This window comes from Otolemur garnettii, unplaced genomic scaffold (genome assembly GCF_000181295.1).
Source record: "Otolemur garnettii isolate 467f Iridium unplaced genomic scaffold, OtoGar3 scaffold00006, whole genome shotgun sequence".
Lineage (NCBI taxonomy): Eukaryota > Metazoa > Chordata > Mammalia > Primates > Galagidae > Otolemur > Otolemur garnettii.
The window spans coordinates 6441676-6463869 of NW_003852401.1; the positions used below are offsets into that span (position 1 = coordinate 6441676).

Sequence of the window (22194 nt, forward strand, 5' to 3'; positions counted from 1 at the left end):
TTAATCTATATGCTTTCCTATATGCTTTTAATCTGTATGCTTTCCATATTATTAAACTTGAAGTAGGTTTTCTTCAAACTGGAAGAAAGAACAGTTCTTCCAGAACAAACTGGAAGAAACAATCAGGCAGAAGAATTGACCTACTCGGATAAACCAAGAATTTAAAGGAAATTTGAATTGACCTGTAAGGGTGTTGCACTGAAGGAGAAATAGAATGTCTTATGAGCCCCCCAAAATAATTTCTTAATAATTTTCCAGGTAATTGTTGCTCTTGGCCTCTTGAAAAGTGAAAAAGCAGAATTACTGAATGTTTTCTGGATAAAATAACTTTTAGAGATAAGTACACTACTGCTTCACATAACTAATATTGGTGACAACTCTTATCTTCCCATATGTTCCTATCCTTCACCGAAGGACCTCTGTCAAAACTGTCAGTCCTACAACTAGTTCTGACACGAATATTGGTTTGCCTTTTCATTTACATTAATTAGCAAGATGAAAATGTGGCGGTGAAGATGTAAATCAGAGCCTCATCTCATTGGTCAATAAATTATGTTAGCATCTTCTTTGCTGAATCAGATAATAGCTTTTGATTGCTGAAAATCTTTTCATAGTTTTTTGTTACTGACAATAACTGCTACAGACATGACATACTTTTAAAAGGTTAATCTGCATTATTAACATTTTATTCATCACACTCTTAAGTTTACACAACCTGCAAAACAATAACTCCAGCCCTGGTCTGTAGCATTTGTCAGTTTTCGTGGTATGACTGTTCTTGCCATGGCTGATTGCAAGCAACCAAAGTGAGGTTTCTGAACACAGTTGGGGTAGATGTGTGGTACCACACAGTGATATAACGTTTCCATTAAACAGACAAAATAGATGTAAATAACCTTAAGAATATGGAAAACAAAAAATGCAGTAAAATATCTATGAAATTATTACTTTTAAATGTTTGTTTTAATATTATGTCTTTAATGGCGAGATTATGTACTTTATTTTTATTTTTTTGAGACAGAGTCTCACTTTTGCCCAGACTTGAGTGCCATGGCTTCAGCCCAACTCCCAGTAACCTCAAACTCCTGGAGTCAAGCAATCTCCTGCCTCAGCTTCCTGAGTAACTGTAACTATAGGTGCCTACCACAACACCCAGATACATTTTTCTACTTTTATTAGACAGAGGGGTCTCACTCTTGCTCAGACTGGTCTTGAACTCCTCAGCTCAAGGAATCCTCCTGCTCCATCCTCCCAGAGTGCTAAGATTACAGGCATGAGCCATCTCACCCAGCTTATACTTTATTTTTAAATAACTGCTTTGTTTAAACACTGGCTGTCTTTGAGACCAGCCTAAGTTAGAGCAAGATCCGGTCTCTACAAAAAAATAAAAAGAATTATTGGGGCATGGTGGTTTGTGCCTAAAGTCCCAGCTACTTGGGAGGCTAAGGCAGGAAGATTGCTTGAGCTCAGAAGTTGGAGGTTGCAGTGAGCTATGATGATACCACTCCTCTCCAGCCTAGATGAAAGAGCAAGACCCAGTCTCAAACAAAACAAAACACCCCCCACCCCAAAATTTAACCCTGACTCTCACAAACCAGTGTAAACTGGCTCCAGCTTGTGACCAGACCCATCCCATTTACTTATTTCCTTCTGTCCAGTTTCAAAATCACTTTCCCAGTTCAAGCCTCTTTTTTTATATTTAAGGACATTTAGGGTGATATTTTATGTTTATTGCAAGATAAACACTTTTATCTCCAAATGTCATTGCTTTCTAAATTTGATTTCCTTTAACACACAATCTTCAAGACTGGTAAAATAATTTTGGGAAATAATGTATTCCCCTTTTAGAAACTAACCTTGAACATCAGCACACTAAATACTCTGAGAAGTCCTGTAGTAAGAAAGCTAACTTTGAAAGTTGTTTAACTCTTCTCAAATGTATGGAGTATGGAACTTTTTCTTTCTCCAAGGAGCATGTATTAACATCCTATGGAATGCAATTTGGAAAATACAGCAGAGAATAACCAAACTTCCATACAAACAAAAGGTTTCAAATTACTCCCTCCGTACCACATAGGGAAGTTCATTTCAGTTATTTCACATCCTATTTCTCTCTCATGATAATAATAACTGCCTTGTAACATCTTTAAAACAACACTAAAAATAGTGACATTATTTAGTCATCAGTGACTTTACTTGTCTAATTCTTTAATTTAGTTATAGTGACATTACGTATTTAATTCTTACATTGTATTAGTAAATATTGTAAGGAGTTTAAATGAATTAATTCATTTAAGATTTATAACAAAGTAGGAACTATCTTTATTTAAGATTTATAGCAAAGCAGGAACTATCTTTGAAGTAGGAACTATTGTTATTCTTATATGACATGTGAGAAAATTAGAGAGAGAGATCCCAAGGTCAATGAGTTAGAAAATGTCAGCTTTTGCGTCAAATGTAATCAAAGGGCTACAAAATTTGTTTTGTTTTGTTTTGTTTTTTTGAGACAGAGTCTCACTTTGTCATCCTGAGTAGAGTGCTGTGGCATCATAGCTCACAGCAACCTCAAACTCTTGGGCTCAAGTGATCCTCCTGCCTCAGGCTCCCAAGTAGCTGGGACTACAGGCACCTACCACAGTGCCTGGTTATTTTTTAGAGACAAGGCTCTTGCTCTTGCTCAGGCTGGTCTCAAATTCTTCAGTTCAAGCAATCCGCCCTCGTTGGCCTCCAAGAGAAAGTTTGTGTTCTTAAGCATTACCCTATACTTCTCCTCTGAACAATTCCAATAAAACTTGAATCTTATATTAAAACTTATTTTCAATTCTTCCTTTTGATGAAGTTTCAGTACAGTTCGTACCTTGGAGTTTTAGCCCCTTCATGTAAGAACTGCATTTGGAAAAGCTGCACATGGGCATGAGCTGTGTCAACATGGGCAAAGTACCTTTAAATTATTTAATGGTACTTGGGCAGGCTTAATTTTGGATTAAAGTAATATCCATTTAATAATAAAAACAATAATAACAACAATAAACATTGTCATCAGCTATCGAGTGATTACTGTGAGACAGGAAGAAGTAACAGTAGACTAGAATGTCATCTCGTGAAGATAAGGATTTGTCTGGCCGTTCCCCTGCTGAATAGGGAGCACTTATGTTATGCCCAGCATGTAGAAGGCACATAGTAAACATTTATAGACTGAAAGAGAGAATGAATACATGGCTTACATACATTATTTCCTTTAATTCTCCATATGTTCCCAAGGAAGCTATCATTTATATCATTGCAGATGAGAAAAAAAAGGCATTTCCCCAAAGTTACATAGCTAATAAGTAAGCCAGCATTCAGATGGTCTGCCTGATTCCAGTGTTTCTACTTTTAACAAATAATTATGGAGCCATGATATATATATAGCAAAATACAAATGCAAGAAAGTCTTTTATAAGCCTAGTGCCATGGTAGCTGCTTGAGTGCTACAGTCAGGAAATGTTTAACAAGAATTCTTCAAAGTATAAGTGGTCACTTAGACAAGTCTTATTGTAGTTTAATGAGTAATGAGCACCTTGACCTCCTACTATTCTACTTCAGAAAATGTTAGAAGCTATAAAAACAGAGTGCAGAGACTTTTAGTTGCACTTAACTCGGTGAGTCTAGGTGAGGTCAAGTCATTTTGATATGCAGATATTTAAAGGAATTATCTGTTCAGTTTGTATGTTCCAGGAGCTCATTGAATTTTATAGATTTCATACACATGAATGATACTTGCTGAGTCGTTCACCCCGCTGGGGAAACCTTCAGGGATCTGCTCTACCATTTTGTTATCATGCATTTTAGATGATCTCAGTGGGTAGTTAAATTAAGTGCCTACTATTAAATTTCTCAAGTATGGTTTTTTTTCTCCACACCCATTTATTTCATCTGCACCCACTTAACTAGATAATTAGTAGACATGGTGTTTTAACTGTGACAGGTTAATTATTTTAAATATAAGCCCGTTTTACACTTATTTTGAAAGCGAATTTCTCTAAGAATATTCTAGATTAATTTTTACTAGCAATACTTCTGAGGGAGAAGTGTGCATGTGTGATTGCAAGGAGACAACAGATTGGAGATGAAAAGAAAGGAGCCAGGGTATGGAAACACAAAAGAGTGATTACTATAATATATGTTGACTCGACTGAATAATGGAATCACACATCTCAGAGTTGGAAAGGGCTATCAGGGGACAATCTGGAGCAGTGCCCAACCTTTAGGCAGGTATCATTATCCTCATTTCACAGATGAAACAGGAGGCTCGGAAAGGTTACATAATCTGCCTGAGGCCATTAGCTAGTAGGTGGTAAGGAAGGCACTAGAAGTGGTTATTGTCATTTCTCTTGCACTGCTCTTTCCCTTAAACTAGGCTGAAAGCGCTTAGCACTCTATTATGAATTTTAAATATATTTTGTAAATAAATTTGAAAATTACTCTCTGTAAAAGACCTCGGAGGAATCAGCTACAGAGGGACTCCTAGGTGGCTCTATTGGGAAGGACCTTTTACCCTCAAGATTATCAAAAACACTAAGAACTGAAGAATCATGTGGTTATGGGCTTGGAGCCAAATATAAATAAAGTAGCAGACAGTTAAAAATATTGAAACACAAAAGTATACAGCATTTTGTTCCTCTAACTTTAATGTGCATCACAAGAACATAGAATATTGTTAAGAATTTGGACTCAAAGATCCATTAGATCTTAAAATGCAAACACCTCAGTGATTCTGATAGTCACTGATTCACTTGAAGAAATGCTGTGAATTAGTTTTTTTGGCTGCAGCTGGGTTTGAACCCACCACCTCCAGTATTTGGGGCCAGTGCCCTACTCCTTTGAGCCACAGGCACCACCCAATGCTGTGAATTAGAATAGTGCTTCTCAAACTCTGAGGTGTATACAAATCACCTGACGATCAGGTTAAATGCAGATTCTGACTCAGCAGATCTAGGGCAAAGTCTAGATTCTGCATTTCTAGCAAGCTCCCAGGTGACATCTGTACTACTGGCCCCAAAGCACATTTTGAATACTAAGAAATAAGAACTCTGATGTTCAATCAGATATCATTGTTCAATAAAGGAAATATTGATAGCAATATAATTGGTTGACAAAACATTTGTCTACTATGAAAATTATTTTCCTTCAACATACTTGTTATCTGATGAAAAAAGAAGATCATGAAGGAAATGTTAATTGTACTGAGTTTTTATTATTATTTTTTTAATATTAGTGGTAGAGTGGTCACTATTATAAATTTAAAAACAAAATCTGAGTTCTAACTCTTATTTTGACACTGGCTACATGAAAATTCTGTCAATGAGATAAAAAAAATACTATGAAGGTAACATTAAAAAAATTACAATTTGTGGCTCAGAGCCTGTAGTTCAGTGGCTAGGGTGCTGGCCACTTATACTGGGGCTGGCAGGTTCAAACCCAGCCTAGGCCTGCCAAACCACAATGACAACTACAACAAAAAAATAGCTGGGCATTGTGGTGGGCACCTGTAGTCCCAGCTACTCAGAAGGTTGAGGCAAGAGAATCGCTTAAGCCCAAGAGTGTAAGGTTGCTATGAGCTGTGACACCACGGTACTCTACCTAGGGTGACATAGTGAGACTCTGTCTCAAAAAAAAATTACAATTTGTATCATATAGATCAATTTTGCTTCAATTAATTTGTTTGGTAACCAATACACTGAAACACCCACAATGAATGACAATACATCAATACCAGCTGGTCTTAACAGACCTTGTCATTTCTGATAAAAGAGCTTTAACTTTACCTTATTCTCCCTCCATACGGAGCCAGAGCAGAGTGCAAGTGAATACAAGTAGTGCTATTCCAGGTTATTAAAAACATGCAAATTACTATTGTTAACATGCAAATTATTATTGTTAACTAAGTAACCTAAGTAAAGCTCAGCCTTCCTGTGGTTCTTTCTCTGCATGAAATCACATTTAGGAAAACATCACTTTGGCGCTCAAAGTTATTGAGAAATAAATTACTTCTTCATTTCTCTTGAAAACTTCAAAAAGAATCTACAGGGAGGAAATATCTTTAAAATTAATCCTTGTTCCTCATCCTTCTTCAGTTTTTCCAAAATATCGTCCAGTTTCTGCCAACAATCTCTCCCCTATCTCCCTCAGTAACTTCCACAAACACAGTCGGATTACATTTTATCCCTTTCCCCTCTGCTTTCTGGCTCAGCTTTTTACTACCTATATCAACTTTGCTTCACTTGCTTCTATTAATTTGTAAGTTCCTCCCTTTACCTGCTTTCTGTGTCATAAAGGGACAGGGGTTACAAAAACCAATTTAGTCTTTCTCTTTAGAAGAAGAGTAGAGGGAAGAATCTTGCAAATCTCATAACTTAATTTTTTTTTGTCCTCAAAATAACACATTGTTTGCCATATACTTTTCCTGTGTTCTTTACACATTGCTTGAGAACTTACACTGTACTCTATCTACAACAACCCTAAGGCAGAGTAAGAAAAGCTGATGTGAGTAATTTTACGTTTCTAACCCACTAGTTTGCAGTACTCTTGAGGGGAGTCAAGAGTTTCCTAATATAACAACTTGTTCCCCACCGGGGGAAAAAAAAAACAATGACAACATTCCTAATTTTAATTCACTTTGAACTGAAGATAAACCCTATAAATGTTTATTTTGTTACAAAGGGTTTGACAACTTTTATGATCCCTTTTGTTCGGAACAGGCATTACATGCCACCGTAATATTAGCAGCAATTAATTCCTACATTGTGATCGTGTTATTAATTGTGAAATCGGTAATTATCATTTCAAAAATCTAGATTATTAATCATGTGTTATTGGCAATCTCACTCAGTGATAAATATAATGCTTGGTTTAAAATGTGACTATGCAAGGCAAGAAGTTATATTATTCAGAGATTTACTAAAAGTTTCATAGAATTAACCAATCTATAGATCTTCCAAATTAATCAGAGATAGGGACCCTTCATATGAAGAGTATAAAAGTTGTCTAACAAATGGATGAGAGAATTAACAAAAATTATTGATTATTTTAAAACTGCTATTCATCCTAAAGACTGCATTTCAGTTTGAATCTTTGTTGTGAAAGTAATGTTGGCCACAAAAATTGCTTTAAAGATTTTTTATACAAAACCCATTTTAAAATGCTTGGGCTTAAGTGAATTGAGCACATTTCCAATAATTCTGGGAATGTGGATGCCCTGACATGTGACCAATCTTGATGAATTAAAGGCCATTGTTCAATAATAAGACTTTTCCAGAATAATTTCAATTTTAGAGTCAATAGTAGGTAAAGACTGTACCTACTACTGTACCATTTTGATTTGCAGATTTTTATTCATCTCAGCATAGAAAATATCCTTTAAACGTTTTCTTAAGAACTCTGATTAGAGCTCTAATCAGAGTTCTTAAGAAAATTTAGAATCTAAAATTCCAAATTTAGAATCATAATTTTGGAATTTGAGAATCATAATTTTTGAAAAGTGCAATTGCATGTTGACAGTGACTGTGTCTACACAGAGGTAAATCTCTTGGTTACATTGGCAGTTTTGATCTGGGATTAGTCTAGATTTCCTGGATGTAATTTCCATAAGAACAGATGAATGTGTACATTCATTTGACATAGTAGCTCAGTTTTCTAAGAGACATTCACTGGGAGGTGAATGTGAAACAAGAGAACTCTGGCAGACAAAGACAGCAGAATCCTCCCCGGGCTATTAGGAGAGCTGCTCTTTTGAGTCAGACTTTTAACCCTCCCACTTCAGGTTTGCTGCTCCTGCTTCTTCTGGGAGAGCAGTCATAATCCCTACCACAGGAAAGAGAGTATTATAAAGCAAGCCAGATAAAGTTGGGGCATGTATGGAGTTCCTTCTAACTAAGCAAGAGGAAAGGTCAAAAATTGAGATCCTAGGTGGCTGGGATGGTTAATTTTATGTGTCAAGTTGGCTAAGCCACAGAACCCAGCCAGTTTACCCAGAACTATTCTAGATTTTTTAGGTGAGATTAACATTTATATCAGTAGACATTGAGTAATGTAAATTACTCTCTATAATGTTGGTGAGCATCATCCAATTCAGTGAAAGCTTTAATAAAAAAAGACCAACTTTCCCAGAAGAAGAAGGAATTCTGCCAGCAGACTGCATTTGGACTGGAACTACTACTCTTCCCTGGATCTCCAGCCTGCCCTCCTACTCTGCAGATTTTGGACTTGCCAAACCTCTTCATTTGCATCAGCCAGTTTCTTTTTTCTTTTTTTCTTTTATTGAATGGTAACTATGTACATTAATGCACTTCTGGGGTACAGTGTGGGGTTTTCACACACAATCTGAAACACTTCCATCAAACTGGTTAACATAGCCTTCATGTCATTTTCTTAGTTATTATTTTAAAACATTCACATTGTACTCTTAGAAAGATTCACTTGTACCCTTGTAAGATAAACCTCAGAAGTGATCCCTCCAATCCCCCTCCCTTTCCCCCTCCCCCCTCCCTCCCCTCTTCCTGTATTCTTAGGCTGTTATTAGGTTATAGCTTTCATATAAAAGGTATAAATTAGTTTCATAATAGGGGTGTGTACATTAGATACTTTTTCTTCCATTCTTGTGATACTTTGCTAAGAAGAACATTTTCCAGCTCCATCCATGTGAACATGAAGGATGTAAAGTCTCCATCTTTCTTTATGGCTGTATAGTATTCCATGGTGTACATATACCACAGTTTGTTAATCCATTCGTGGATCGATGGGCACTTGGGCTTCTTCCATGACCTGGCAATTATGAATTGGGCTGCAATAAACATTCTGATACAAATATCTTTGCATCAGCCAGTTTCTTAAAAAATCTCTCCCCACTGTGCCTTAGCTCCACCCTTTTTATACATATACCCACATATTTTGTTGGTTCTGTTACTCTAAAGAACTCTGACAAATACAGTGCCTAATGGGCAGTGCTGAACAAGTAGAAGGGTAAAAAATATAAGTTATAAAAATGAAAGAAACATATACTTAATATATAACTGCAACATGAACCGATAGTCCAGAACAGAGGTTCTCAACCCTGGCTACTTCCTGGTGAGCACTAAAAATATCCTAATGCATAGGCCCTACACTCCAACCCCAAGGTTTTATAGGTCTAGGTGGGACTTGGCATCAGCATATTTGGAGAACTCCCCACCATTTCAAACAATGCTGATCTATAGTTAGATGTTAGGAACTTTGAAGTAGAAGGATGGTTGTACCTTTGGGCTATTCACAAAGGAATGCTCCTCTGGTCTAAGAAGAGATATCCTTAATAAATAGTAATTGGGGTGCCCATGCTCAGTGGTTAGGGTGCTGGCCACATGCACCAGGGCTGGTGGGTTTGAACCTGGCCTGGTCACTATGGCAGGTGCCTGTAGGTGCCTGTAGTCCTAGCTACCAGGGAGGCTGAGGAAAGAGAATCTCTTGAGTCTAAGAGATTGCTGTGAGCTATGACGCTACTGCACTCTACAGAGGGTGAAAAAGTAAGACTGTCTCAATTTTAAAAAATAGTAATTAATTGAAGTATGTTAAAATGAGAAAATGCATATTATTTGTATTTTTGTAAGTAAACTAAATGTTTCACCTGGTGCCTTTAATTTATTCATTTACTCATTTAAAATTATTACGCTAGACCCTGGGATAGGGTCTAAATGACAAGAAGTTCAATGAAAAAGGATATCTGGCTTTTAGGGACTTGAAGTCTACTGATGTAGACAGTTACTGAAATAACTACAAGAGGAGCTTGAATTATCTTTTAGGCAAATATTTATTAAGCATTTAGGCGCTACAGTCATGATATTTTAAAAATCCTTACAATGATCTTCTAAGTTAAATATTGTCCCAGAGTCAGTAAAAGGTAGAATTGAGATCTGAGCCCAGGCAATCCCACTTTAGCATCTGTGCTCTTAATCAACACACACTGCATGATTATACCTGTTATAATCTAGGATTATAGTAATCTCAGAAATTATGAAACTCTTGAGAAGGTTCAACACAGGAAGCCACCAGTGTGCTTTGCAAAGAACATAAAGAATGGTATTCTTATTTGTTCCTATGATGTTAGGGCACTGAGCAAGGTATCTGAGAAGCACCAAAAGTTCCATGATATCTTGAGCAGTGCTTATGTTGAACTGTAACAAAACAAAAGACCTTTCATTTCTGCGTGCAAGAGTTTGTTTTCTGGATTTAGCATGAAGTCTTATATACTATTAAATAAAAGATTATATAAAATTGAAGTTGCAAAAGATTTTTGAAGATGATCTCATCTGAATCTTTCATTTTGATATAAGGGGCCTGATGCTTAAAATAGTTAAGTGTTAAGACAACTCAACAAGTTAGCAGAAAAGCTGTGGCAAGAACCAAATCTGTCTTGATCTTATTCTCTTAACAAGGTCATGTTCACACGACAGACCCTCTAGTGGCCATATTGGACATGACAACCATACCCCTCATCAAAGTTGATTTATCAAGGGTAGGAGATGACTCACTAGTTCAATCTGAGTCTGAGTCTTGAAAATTTGAAATTGAGATCAACTAATAGAAGGTTTCCCCCTTTATTTGGGGGGCTCTGTTTGAAATACATAAGATCTGAAGCCACAGATTCGAATTGAAAGGAGATTTAGAGCGATACCAGCTGCTTAAAAGATAAATCCTAAAATCTTAATAGAGCAACAGAATAGAAATAAACTTAGGATAGAACTTTATTTTTCATTCACATCAAGTTCATAGTGGAGGGGAGGGTCTAATTGCAGGGGGAGGGTATGCAGTTATGTGGGGTCTAAGTTTTTTTTATACTGTGGCTCCTAACCTCCTCCAAGTCTTAGTCTTTATCATTCTGCCAGCAGATGGGAAGAGGGAGAGAGGGAGAGAGGAAGATGGAGAGAGGGAATGAATTGGATAAGACCTAACAGTCCAAACTCTGAAGGCCAGAATTGAGCTACGTGGTTATACCTAATGGGACATGTGGTCTAGATATGTCCCAGAAGAAAAATAAAACCGACTTGCCAAACAGATAGCCAATATCTGCCACATAGAGGACAGAAAGAACAGAAAGAATAAACAGATGGATTATGAGGAGGAAAGATGAAATGGGGAGAAAATTTTAATGGCTTTCTAGGCCCTGATGTCAGACCCCCCTGGAGGCTCCACTGCCTCCCTGAAAATGGGTCCACAAGACATCTGCTGAGACTAGCTGATGTTGGTTTCTGTAGTTTAGAACCAAGACAGAGCTAACAAATATTCACACTCAGGAAGACTGTAACAGCTTGGAGGATGCATATGTCTTCACAATCGCTCATCTCATCTTCATGAATGTGCTGGAAGTTTCATTTAGTTGTATTTATTTCCATAATGACATTGGCAGCCTGGAGATTAGTGTTTGCAATCATACTAACCCCCTTCATACAGCTGAAGTCAGCATTAAAAAAGCAAACTAACACAGCATGAGCAAGCTGTGCCAGAAAGAGTTGGTTATTATATCACACACATTGATTTATAGGTTCTGTTTGCCTTTACCTAAATGTCTAGTTATTTAACAGCTGTTATGAATCAGCCGGATAGAGGATTAAGAAGGGCCGGGGATGGGGGGAAAGTACATGAAAAAATGCTTTAATCTTATGCTACAATAGAGCAACAAGTTGAGTCAGGTCTCATGTAGTAATTTTGGTTCCCTGATGCTTGTTAAAGGGGAGCATTGTTCAGCTGGAAGGTGAAACAGCTTAACAAGACCACTGGGGTGTGTTCATATTAACCCTAGTAGGGAGTGAGATAGGTAAGGCTGGATGTGGGTTAGAAAGCAGGCAGCAGTGAATGTCGGAAGTAGCTGGCTCCATCAAAATAGTTCCAAGTATTGACTTTAAATAGGTAAATTACAAGAGAAGTTTGGTTGAGAACATGAAGACTTATCAAGATGTAACATAAGCTAACATATAGATCGCCAAACAGAAATCAAGGCAGAATTCAGTAGGGATGGTTCCTTAGCTTGCTGTGTTTAATCTCCACACCAAAGCCTTGGACAATAGTCAGGAAGGATTTACTAAGTAGAATTATCTCCTGTAAGAATTTCTTTTAAAAAGAAAAAAAAAAGAAAAGAATTTCTTTTACTTGGAGTATATAAGGCCAAAAGGACTTGCTGAGAAAGTTTGAAAGCCTCTTCTGGGATGAGAGCAGGGTGAAGTGTACTCTGTATGTCTTCTGCATACTTGAAAGAACATACACTGGGTGCCAAGGTGACGCTCAATCCTAAAATGATGCATCCTCCCAGGTCTGCCTAGGGGAAAAGATGCTGTGCTGGGGTCCAGTGAGGTTTGTCATTTGTGTCCAAACTAGTTTTTCTTTAATTGGGTCTGTGCTCTTGCTTGAACCTTGGCCTAAGCATTAAACTTATGCAGATTATAACATCTTTGTTCCTTACTTAATTCCTCCAATAAGTTTTGCTTCTTTTTAAAATGCTGTGCACATTCTTAGCTGTAACTCTCTTACCTGAACTTTCTGGGCCATCAAGTTTTCTTTGGGATTTGCCTTCTCTCTGTAGATCAGTGCTGTCCTATGCATGGCAGTAAAGGAGATTTTAAGGACTGATCCTCCCCACATATTTTATGTGTATGGCAGTATACACACTGCCAATGATATTGCTCTGTTTCTAAAGCCAAAACATGGCTGCTCTCTTGTACAGACTCATATACTTGGCCTTAAGGTTAAAAATCTCCTCTCCTCTTCCAGTCTCTCCCACAACAGCAGAAACCTGTGGTTGCCATTGAGTTATTTCATGCTAAAGTTTGGGCAGAACCTGGTTTTAGAAAAGCTGATTTTAAAAGAACTACCACTGCCACTGAAATTATCACTAACACCTTACACATCATCTACAATGATGTGTAAGTCTCTATGGCTACCTCATGAAGGCCTTTGCCAAAATGCTCCTGTGTGGATTCTCCTAGTGAAAAAACCAAGACGTGAGAAGTGAATGATGGTGTGGTTTGCCCAGAAGTACCCAGCTGGTGGTAGGTGGCTCTTCGCATGCTTGAATCCATAACCTCTTCTTCTAGCCACTTAGTCTCTACATCTAGACACAGAAAGATGGGGAAGTTCCCATCTAAGGGGCATCTTGAGGCCCTGAGCCTGTGATTAAATGTGTGAAGTAGGAAGAGCAGCAGCAACTATAGCTGCACCTCCAATTAGTTAGCCCTCTAGCCACAGGACATTTGTATATGCCATTTAAGCAAAACATCTGAGCACAGAACAAATTGAACAAGCCAGAAGCGAGTCCAGGCACAGGAGAGGACACAGGCTTTTGTGCAGGAGTGCTTTCCTACTCCTGCTCACTCTTCCTTGGTAACTTTCTTTCTGCAAATTCCAACATATTTGATTCCTTTTTTGACCCCTGACTTGTCCAGTAGTGCGATTCTATCCTTTTGTAGCCCCACACACCTGCCCTTCACAGCAGTACGGCCCTTGTAACTATCTGCTCTTCATATTTAGTGTCATTTCTCTCTCTCAGTAGACTGCCAGTCTCAGGAAGACAGGGACTCTAATCTTACTCACTGGATCCCTCATTATAGAACTGTACTCGGCATATAGGAGGAACTCAACATGTATTTGTTAAATAAAGGCACAAATAATGCTTTGGGGCATGTGACAAAAAGTTTTTGCTAAGTCATAGGATCCTGAAAGCAAAAATATCAGAAGCACCCAAGTAAATCACATCTGCTAAAGATTTTCACAATGTGAATAAAAAGGAAAAGAGTGAAATCAAAAGATTTCTCTCTCCTGGCTGTTATTTAGTCAAACTATTATCCCAGGTAAAGGGCAGAGGTTGGGGTAAGTTAGGATGATTCTCCACCACAAACCCCAGCAGCAGGCAATCCTGCTGAAATACACACATTCTACCGGACTGCAGTCCACTATGTCATCCTGAATATGCCATATTTTAACAAGTGTAAGCTTCAGCTGGTACAAAAATTGAGACAAAATTCTCAAATAGAAATAATGTCCCAGGCTTGGTGCCTATTGCACAGTGGTTACGGCGCCAGCCACATATATCAAGGTTGGTGAGTTCAAACTTGGCCTGGGCCACTTAAACAACAACGAACAACTGCAACAAAAAATAGGCGGGCTTTGTGAAGAGTACCTGTAGTCCCAGCTACCTGGGAGGCTATGGGCAAGAGAATCCGTTAAGCCCAAGAGTTAGAGGTTGCTGTGAGCTGTGATGCTACAGCACTCTATCGAGGGCAACACAGTGAGATTCTGTCTCAAAATAAAAGAAGTAATGTCCCAATTTTAACACAGTGGTCATCTTATTGAATAAATATATAATTACAAAACAGATTTGTCAAAAAATGTTAACTCTTATCTAGAGACACCGGAGAAAAGGAGAGAGCTTAGACTACAAAAACGGCAGGAGGAGGTGGTGATTCTCAGGCCTGGCTGCACTTGGCAAGCTTTTCTAAAAGCTTGTACATTAAGAAAATGAAAAGTAAAGGCCAAACTGGAAGAAAATGTTTGTGATGCAGAAGACTTTTGTCCCGAATATATAAAAACTGGTACAAATAAATAATGAAAAGATTGAAAACCCCAATTTTAAAAGAATAGGCTAAAGATGAATATTACATAATGGAAGCTATGTGAGTGGCCAATAAGCACATGGGAAGATAAGTTAAAATTAAAACCACAATGATACCAATTCATATCAACTATGACGGTAAAATGTAAAGAGTGGGGAAAGGGAGGCGAGGGGGGAGGCTGGGTGGAGGGAGGGTAATTGGTGGGAACACACCTACGGTGCATTTTACAAGGGGACATGTGAAATTTACTGACTGTAGAGTATAAATGTCTTAACACAATAACTAAGAAAATGCGGTAAAGGCTGTGTTGATGAGTTTGATGAAAATATTTCAAATGGTATATAAAACTAGCACAGCTATGATTTAATAAAAAAAAAAAAGCGAGCATGCCAATCAACAAAACAATGGGGAGCGCCTGGGTCCCTTACGCATTACTGATGAGAGTGGAAAAAGACACAGGCATTTTGGAAAGGTGCTTGGCGGTTTCTTGTAAGGTTAAACCCACATCTACCCTACAATCTAGCAGTTCTCCTCCCAGGAATATATCCAAGAGGAACAAGCATAGGAACCCACAAAAAGACGTGCATAAGGAAGTTTACAGCCACTTATTCATAAGGTCTCCACACTGGAACCATCACAGAGAGTGAGGACACAAATAACCTGTCCATACACTGGAGTACAAAATAACAAAAAGCAAAGAGGAACGCAACAATACGGATGAGTCTACATTATAGAAATGAAAGCCACTAGGCACAAAAGAATACATACAACATAATGCCACTTATATGAAATTCAAATATAGGGAAAATTTATCTTTGCTGAAAACATTAGAACTCTGCTTGCTTAGGGAGAAGGGAGTTCACTGGAAGGGAAATGATAGAGCTTTCTGTGGTGATAGAAACATCCTATATCTTGTTTACATGGACATATATATATTTTTCAAAACTCATTGAATTATATTGAGCTATAGATTTCATTGTATATAAATTCTATCTCAGTTAAAAATATCTAGTGCAGTGGTTCTCAACCTTCCTAATGCCGCGGCCTTTTAATACAGTTCCTGTGGGTCATGACCCACAGGTTGAGAACCGCTGATCTAGTGCATAGCTAAGACACATTTTCGATACAGGTATAAAGTCATTTTTTCCCAAATGAGCAGTTCATTCATCATCAACAAAACCCAGCAGCCATAACCACAACACCAAAATATTGAGGTCCAGGATTTTTTTTCCCCAGAATATTATGGGGGCGCACACATCTTGTTTACATAATTTGCTTAGGGGCATTTTAAGCAGAAACACATGAAAAAAATGCTCAATATCATGAGAGAAATGTAAATCAAAACCACAGTAAGACATTACCTAACCCTCCAGTTAGAATGGCTCTTATCGGAAAATTCCCAAACCACGGATGCTGGCGTGGATATGGAGAGAAGGAACACTGATGTCCAGGTTTTATCACAAATCAATTAAATACACATTTCTCAAAGTGGATTCCAGGCATTGACATTTTCTTGAAAGCTCTCCTGATGATTTTAATGTGCAACAAGGGTTGAAAACCACCAGTAAGGCATACTCTATTTGAAAATAACTTAAGTAGGCCCACAGCTAGCAAATTCGTAGAAAAGATACATAATTTAATAAATTAATGTAATTACCATTATGGGCTAAAACTGTATGTCCTTCAAAATTTATACGCTGAGGTCCCAACTCCCAATATGACTGTATTTGAAGATAGGCTTATAAGAAGATGATACAGTTTAATTGATGCCATTAGGCTGGAGCTGTAATCCAAGAGAGCTGATATCCTTATACAAAGCAGCGGACACCAGAACTCTTTCCACCATGTGAGGACACAGATGGAAGGTGGCTGCCAGCAAGCCAGGAAGAAAGCCCTCACCAGAAACTGAAGCAGCTGGCACTATGACCTTGGACTTCTCAGCCTCCAGAACTACGGGAAAATAAATTTTTGTTTAACCTTGTCTATGGTATTTTGTTATGGGAACTTGAGAAGACTAATATAATTGCCATGCTTGAAAATAAAGATCTGAATTGTTGAATTTGAAAACAAAACCACTGTTAACTATTGATTTTCTATTTCATGTTGGAAAATTCGTATTTCTTCTGACCAGATAAATGAGTTTGATTTTGCATAATAACCTAGGTTTTGATTCAACAACTTGTTCCAATTTATGAATAGTAGATGACTCAAGACTTTAACTGAATAATACAGCATATTATTTTAAATATGTTCAAGTGCAGCCAGAATTTCATGTTCAATGGCCTTTACAGGTGTTCTAGCTCAAACAACCATTCCTGAATTAAATAGAAACATGCTCAGAATTATAAGACAAAAATGATCAATAGCTAAATATCATTTTATTGGGGAATAGTACAAACAAAACAGGTTTAATCCTTAGAAGAAAATAAATTTTTGTACAAATTAAAAGCTTGGTTTCATTTTTCTTTTTAATGTGGAATAAGCTGAAATCTATGAAAACTTCGCCTTCATTTTTCCTCATTAAATCAAATGCTAATTAAAACTGGAGTTTCTAGTATATTTGTCTGCATTGCTTTAATAATTTCTCGATCTCAGTGGAATCATCCAATTCTTAGCACAGTGAGCCAATACAAATTAATCATATAGCCACAATTAGTGGCAGGTATATTACAATGGAAAAATATGTTTTTGTTATTGATTTATATGAAAAAAGTATTTGCAATAGTACCACTTTACAACTAGGAAATCTCCCTAACATATAATTAGTTTCAAATTCAGTTGGAAAATGCAATAGTGTTATTTAAAAGCAAGTATAATTTTATATCCTTTTCAAAAGGATCTCAAATTTTTAAGGAACATAACAGTTAAAATGTTGCATTTTGGTAGACTAGAAACATTAAAACCACTTCTCATCTGAACGTTCAAAAATGTGAAGTTTTATTTTTACTTTGTTAATTTATTAGCCTATTCAACACCTTTTTAATTTATCATCTTATATAAGTGGGAGGCTATCCTAGGGGCTTTAGAAAAATTTAGGAAGGGATGAGATAGTACAGTGTGTAGGTATGCAGGGGGGAAGTGAGACATATACAAAATAACCCAAATGTTATTATATTATTTAGGCACACATAGAATTATGTGAGTTCAAAGGAAGAAGAAATTGCTTTTAAATCAGAGAATCAAGGAAGATTTCCTTGTGGAAAAGGGAAAATTTCTGAGTAACATTATGGCTTGGCTATACTTTAGACATGCCATTTCATTGAGTGATAGAAGTTACGAGATACCAATATCTTTCCATACAAGACTCTTTGCCCAATAACATTTCTGGGTCTTGCCATCCTTTGCATCGACTACCTATACCTGAAATATTTAATAATTGGTTCACTCATCATAACCTCCAGTTCATTGAGTGAGCATCTTCATTTTCCTCATTCCTTTGCTGTCATTAACAGTCCTGAAGGCAACAACTTCAGAACTGAAGGATCTGAAGTCAAGTCCAAGCTCTACCACCTAGCAGCTAAAACATTACTAGTACTACTAGTTCTAGTACTTATTCCTTCTAACTCTCAGCAACCTTATTCTAAAAGTGGTGTGTGTAACTGGTAGTTCCCATCTCATAGGACAGTGGAAAGCATTCAAGTAGGCACCACACAAAAAGATCATGGCATTGTGCCTGGCTTAAATAAAAGTGCAATAAATAACAGCTTTTGTGTGTTATGCTTTTATTATTATTATTTTTCAAGGCTACTCTGGTCTTTTTTATTTGTTTGTTCGTTTTTTTTGTTTTGTTTTTTTGAGACAGTCTTGCTCTGTTGCCCCAGATAGAGTGCAGTGGCACCATTGTAGCTTACTGCAACCTCAAACTCCTGGGCTCAAGTGATCTTCCTGCCTCAGTCTCCGGAGTAGCTGGGACTACAGGTGCCTGCCATAATGCCCAACTAGTTTTTCTATTTTCAGTAGAGACAGGATCTTGCTCTTGCTCAGGCTAACCTCCAGCTCCTAAGCTCAAGCGATCCTCCCACCTCAGCCTTCCAGAGTACTAGGATTATAGGCATGAGCCATGATGCTCAGCCTATCCTGGTATTATTTTCTGCCCTACTCATGTTCAACTATATGATCAATCATTCTCAAAATTCTTTTTACCAGAACAAATTCTTTTCATCTTCTTGTCCTTTTGACCCACATACCTTGCAAATATCCAGACTTGGATCAATCCAATGACTCCTTCTTTTCTGTTACTAGTGACTGATGAATGCTGCTGGAGGAAATCATTCAACAGTGAGTTTGGTGTCTTTATAATGTCACAGCTTTCCAGTAGTGTGTGGGCACTCAATGCCACTTTTCAGTTCTGTGACCTATCTCTTGTCAATACTTTTTCTATTTAATCTATTTATGCCAGTTCAGATGTTGACTTTTTTACATGAAATCCATATGTGTTACCTAGAAAAATCCATGAAACAAGAATTTGAGGAGAAGAATTTTCATTACATTCCATTGTTATGTGGTGTTCTAAAAAGGGAAGACTAGGCAAAATGTATGCTACATTATATACACTGTGTAAAATCATATTTCTTATCTCAAGAGGGGGTTACACCCGCTATTCCCTATGATATTCAACAGAACACGTCATATGTAAGGCAACATCACATTTTTTACATCCAAAGTGGTGTTGTTATGACACCACTTTTGCTTTCCCTGTTTGACTATCTCATGATTCATGCCATCATAACATGAGCCAGTGTTACACTCTGAGAAGGTCTTCCTCTTTGGCCAGGTTCTGGATGATGACCTCGAGTCTCCAGATAATGGCGTAACACATGTCAACGAAACTCCAGAAAATCCTCTGGCTTCTCATCATATGTTTTATGCAGTTGCCAAGCATTTTGTAAGACCAATTCAAGACAGAACAAAAGAGGGCTTGACTATCATTTCTTCAAACGAATTGCTGCCTGATAATTACTAATGTTGAATATTGTCATCAGCTTTGTCTGTGCCTCCCATGAAATGGTTATACACTTTGGTCATGTTTGGCTGCTGAACTTGGATCTTCTTTTTCAGTTTTTGGGAATAACAGTTGATAAGACACAGGGGATTGATATCAGCACCAGATGAGGAACATATCATGATAACAATTATAAATCATTCCATCTGCAGACAATATTGCCTTTGGCATCAGTTTGATAATTGAATGTGCCTTGTTCTTTTTTCTTCAGAGCTACTTCTGATTCCAGTGGGGCTCTGTTAAGGTGATCCTCTCTCACTGAACCTCTTGCCTAATCTCTTATGGAACTGAGCTTATCAAGGAGTACAATACTGATGAAAAAGTTATCAAATATAAAATGGTATTATCCAGGGTGTGCCTCTGTAGGCGCCTCACTAAACTGAAGGACAAGTGATGCACGACACCTCAAGCCTTATGTTTAGTATTTGGGTTTTGTTACAGCTGAAACCAGTTAATGTAGCCCAGATATGTTGCATCACACCAAATCTTATGACTTTTTAATTTCAGATTAATATATGGGTACAAATGATTAAGTTACATTATTTGCATTTGTTAGGTAAAGTCCAGATTATAGATGAGCCCTTTGCCCAGGAGGTGTGCCATATACCTCTGCATTATACCTGTTAGATGAGAGCTTACCAAACCTCCTCCCTCCTTCCTTTCCCCTCCCTCCCCTCCACCCCATTGAATTCAATTGTGTTTTTTTCTTGTGTAGGCATATAGTTGTTCTTCTACTAGTTTCATATTAGTTTTGAGTACATTGGACACTTGATTTTCTTTTAATACTTTACTTAGGAGGATGTTTCCAAATCCATCCAGATAAATACAAAAGATATAAAGTCTCTATCTTTACACTAAAATGTATAGCCAAACTGAATGGGCTTCCCTCTAATACATTGTGTGCATCTGTGATGACCAAAATATGCATTCATCAAAGCTGAAACATGTTTTATTTAGAACAAATATCATACATCTCTCACTGAATGTGCTTATAAGATGTCAGAACTTGGAAAGCTTGTCCATTGGGTCCAAATTTGCATTGTCAGCAGCATGCAAATTAGAAAATATAGTTTCGAAACGATCACATCTCATGGCAGCACTAATGAATGCATTACGCACATTTGTTCTTTGTTCCCAGAACTTATGCTTTCTAGAAACTGAGATGTAACTACTCAGAACAATAATTCCCAGAAAATAGTTGAATGGGGAGCCAGCCAAACCAAGTTTACAGCCCTATTTTCTGTATATTAGTTGGAGGACATGACATGAGTTCAACAACCACATCATCAAAAAAATATTCAAGAATTTCTATGAGTTCTCATTTCAGTGAAGAAATCATTAGATGGTTCTGTTACTCTATACCTGCTTACAGTGTAGGGCTGAGCAGTTAGGTTAGCTTTTTTGCATTTGTGAACTGTTTTTGTCACTTTTTCTTTGTTGGAAGAGGTTGCTGCGTAGTAGACAGAGATGATGTAGATGGGACTTCATTGTCAAGAAAGTCATCTTCTGGTGCATATGAAGAATCATCTGAGTGAAACTCAATATCATAGCCATCTTGCATAAGATATGCAGGTACATGCAACAAAGAGCCTGGCAGATTATTTATTGTTCCACCTTCTTCATCTCCTGAGTCCTCATCAGAAGCAGGTGCTGTGGCAGGTGGTTGTATCACTCTAGCGCTTGCTTCTAGGTTGTCATCTGTCTCTAACAGGTCAGCTATTTCATGTAAACTTAGAGTTAAAGGCATCTTGAGACTTGTAAAATGATTTCAACTAAAAAAGAGGGAAAAGATATTATTAGTCCCAGTGGTGGAAGTCTTTCCTAGGGCTCCCCAAATGAAGCAAACAAAATAGCAAACCCATAACTAATAATAATAATAATAACTTTGAAATTTTCTTTTTACAACACAAAGCATAACTAGTAAACGAGTAACAGAAAAAAAACCTTACTAGTATCAGATGTAGTGCAATAAAGTTTCTTTTATGTCTCTTTGGATGGTTCTTCAAAAATTTTCAAAGACCTGGGCAGCACCTGTGGCTCAAGGAGTAGGGTACCGGCCCTATATACTGGGGGTGGCGGGTTTGAGCCTGGCCCTGGCCAAAACTGCAAAAAAAATTTTTTTTTAAAATTCATATAACTTTTTGACAAGCTCCTAGTACACCAATAATTGCAACAGTGACTATTCTGAGTACCATATGATAACATGTATCCTCAGGAGGCAGACAACTGGGAAAACTCAGACCTTGGCAATGACCTTGAGCAGTAGGATATAAATAACTACCATGTCACTACTGTTCCAATAATGGAACATTAGGCATAAGATAAGTGGATTAACCACCAACCATCTTTCCTGTTTTTGTTTGTTTGTTTGTTTTCAAGTGTCATATCACTTGTGGGATTCACACTCTTAGCAGGAAACATTGGCTATGAATTTGAGGAAGAGAACTTTTGTAACCACTTGCTTTTCCTATCCTTCCTGTCTTTCAGAACTTATTTTAAAGATGACACCTGCGCTAAACCCTAGCCCCCTTAGATTCTAGATATCCTTTCCTGACTAACTATTCTGTTGCTACGTGTAGA

The 22194-nt window shown here is 37.5% G+C and overlaps 1 pseudogene; it reads right to left on the minus strand.

Annotated features, from left to right (window-relative positions):
• Window positions 1–19209: 19209 nt before the first annotated feature.
• LOC100944035 lies at window positions 19210–21361 on the minus strand (annotated as a pseudogene).
• Between the last annotated feature and the right edge of the window lie 833 nt (window positions 21362–22194).